Consider the following 3,115-nt stretch of genomic DNA (forward strand, 5'->3'; position numbering starts at 1 on the left):
CAGTAAATCCTTATAATGATGAATATTAATGAAGTTCTGACTCAGAAGATTTGTGGCCCTGAGGCATTACAGTTCTTTCAGAGGACTAGGTTACTTGCTTCTTTGTTGATTTTTATGGAAATTAAATCCAGTATTATAGTTAAGCCATGCATCATGGCTAAGCCTATACCAAGGCATAGGTTAAAGGTATTTGTTATATTATAAGCCTTGCCTTTCCTGTCCCCAACAAGAGAGAAACAATGGTACACATTTATGTAGCATTTCAAAATTTATCAGGTACTTTTCATGCAGTAATGCAAGTTTTATCCACTTTTTTCCAAGAAAGGTAACCTTTACTCAGAGAAGTTCTATCAGAGCTCGTATCTGGCTCACAGTCTTCCTCTTTTCACAGATCTTACCATTATTCTAAGTACTTAACATATATTTTGATATCCCCTCCAAAATCCTAACAACTCAATTCTTTAATCTCCTCAGCTCTCATGAATGAATTCCTCACTTCACCCTCTATATAGTGCTGCTGTCCTAGTAGCAGCAGTCCCTTTCAGTTCTCTACAATTTAATCCCAGTTACTTTCATATCCAGCATGAATGCAGTAATTTCTATAACTCTGGTGTGCAGAAGAAAGTCAATCATAGAAATATATTTGTACACATATATTTATATGATCAGAAATCAATCATTAGTAACTAAGAAAACAATCACATTCTGTGATTACACACAAATATTGAATATATGACGGTTCACTCAAAACCTGGAAGAACACTAGCCCCTGTAAGTCTTGAGGCTGACAACTATTCATATTTGAGGCAATCTCTAAGGCAAACATAAATCTCTGATTCTGTGATCTGTCTGTAGTAAAGAAGATATAACTTCAATGCTTATTATTCCAGGCATACTTTAATGATTTTAATAATTAATGACCAAACAATACATCAAATAAAAATCTAACATTAAATCTATCAAATAAGAAGTGTTCTTTAATGTAGAGCCTATATTGGATTGCATGTCACGTTGGAGAGAGGAGAAGGGAGGTGGAGAAAAATTAAAATTTTGTGGAAGTGAAAGTTGAAAACTAAAACTAAATAAATTTATTTAAAAATTTTAAAAAATGTATTCTTTATAAAACAAACTTGTAAACATAACAATAACATATCCAGTATTACGGATGTTTAAACTTATTGCCAGTCAAATATCATCAATTTGGTCTAACACATTTATGAATCATCTTACATCAAAAATCACTTCATAATTTATCAGTTTAATATTTTATACCAAAGAGCATGATAGAGTAATTACACTTTTAGTTTTTATTCATAGTTTCTGAGTATACCATTTTAATGTCAAATATTAAATGTTTCTTTCATTAAAGTATGATCTATATATGGATGGTAAAACATTATGATTATCTCCCTTTAAATGAATCACATTATAATATAGTTTAGATTTATAATCACAAATGATGTCAATGAAAACGTTAATTTCCAAAAGACTGTTAGTTGCCACCACCTCAAATTAGAGAGGCAACTGTTTTAGATTAACTTCATTCCAAAGAGTTATAGTGGAAGTTTCACATTCTCATCTCCTTCTTACAATATTTCAGCATTTACAAAAATCTTTAAACTCTGATATGGAAAATGTACAGTAAAGGTATTATATTTCAGTTATAAATTTGTTCTCTAATTAGTTTATAATGTCATAAATTTCTACAAACCAGGAAAATAATTTCCTTTCTTTACTTGTCTAACTTTATCTCTGTAACCCCCATCTGACAACTGAAATTACAGAGAGAAAGTATCTTGAAGTTTTCTTTTTCTTTTTTAAATTCCAAAAACCTTATATTGGGGTAAAAGTCTGAAATGGGAGTAAATCTGGTTATTGAGAAGGAGAGTTTAGAATCAGATTATAGAAAGCTAGGAGTAAGTTTTGAGGTTTGAAACTTCATTCATCTTCCCCACCTACCATTCTAAACTCCATTTCTGCATTTATTTTCAACAGACTTTATTGTTCAGCTGCATTTTTGCCCTAGATATCTTCCACGTGACAGAATCTACAAATAACACCAGACATGACACAGCACATTTTGCTCAGAACCTCATGGGATGGGAGAAAAAGATGTTTGCCACACTTTGGTACTAGTCTTTAGCCCATAAATGCCCAGCCCTGGTCAACAGTTTATCTGACTAATACACATTGGAGCTTCCCTCATTAACCTGGTGTAATCCTAAGTGAATAGGTATAGGGCTGATATTAGATGAACTCTTCATCAATGTCTCTCTGTCAATTAAAGGGATTTGTGATATAAATCGTGTAAATCAATCCAATACAGAAAAATGCTAACCCGAAACTAAATCAGTGTAAAAGAAAACAAATTAGAAACTAGATTAAAAAGTTCAAGTGGTAAAACCAGTGGAAGAGTTTAAAAAGCATACACCAATCATTATAAAAAGACAGAAAAATTTCCAAAAATATTAAGAAATGCTGGGCTTATTCAGTTCAAAACTCAAAAGTGTCAGAGATAAAGGAAAAAATAAACATTTTAGTGGTAATATTACTATGACTAGAATAGTAGATAAACCTATTTAAAACCACAAATAACAGGAAAAAAATAATTCCTTTTACCCGGTATGTAACCACAAGGAGATTTTGGCAAGCAAGGCAGATGGAGCTGTGCCTGCAGAACCCATTCTCCTACAGGGGCACTTTAGGGACATTGCTTCCTTTCAAAGTCAGTATGTACTGCCTTCCAGAGGAAAGGACCAGGAAGACTGTCCATATCAGTTCCCCTACTTAGCTTTCCTCTCCCTTCCTCCTTCCCATGACTCTCCTCCCACTTCGTTATCTCTTTCTCCCCCCCCAAACCCTCTTCTCCGCTCCTCTTGCCTTTCCCCCTCCCTCCCTTGTCGTCCCCCTCTGACCCCACCATTCTTTAGGAACAACTACCGAAAAAGGGGATAGCAATCACATTGAAGTCAAATGAATACTTTATTTACTCAAACATCTCCATGCAGCCACACTTCTAGGGAAACTGTGAAGAAGTGATTTCTGGCTTGCTGCTCCCTCCATCCCTGCCTGTGCAACTTTAAATCCTGCCCCTCCCTCTGAGCTTCGTTGGGCA

This window comes from Notamacropus eugenii, chromosome 3, assembly GCF_028372415.1.
Source record: "Notamacropus eugenii isolate mMacEug1 chromosome 3, mMacEug1.pri_v2, whole genome shotgun sequence".
Classification (NCBI taxonomy): domain Eukaryota; kingdom Metazoa; phylum Chordata; class Mammalia; order Diprotodontia; family Macropodidae; genus Notamacropus; species Notamacropus eugenii.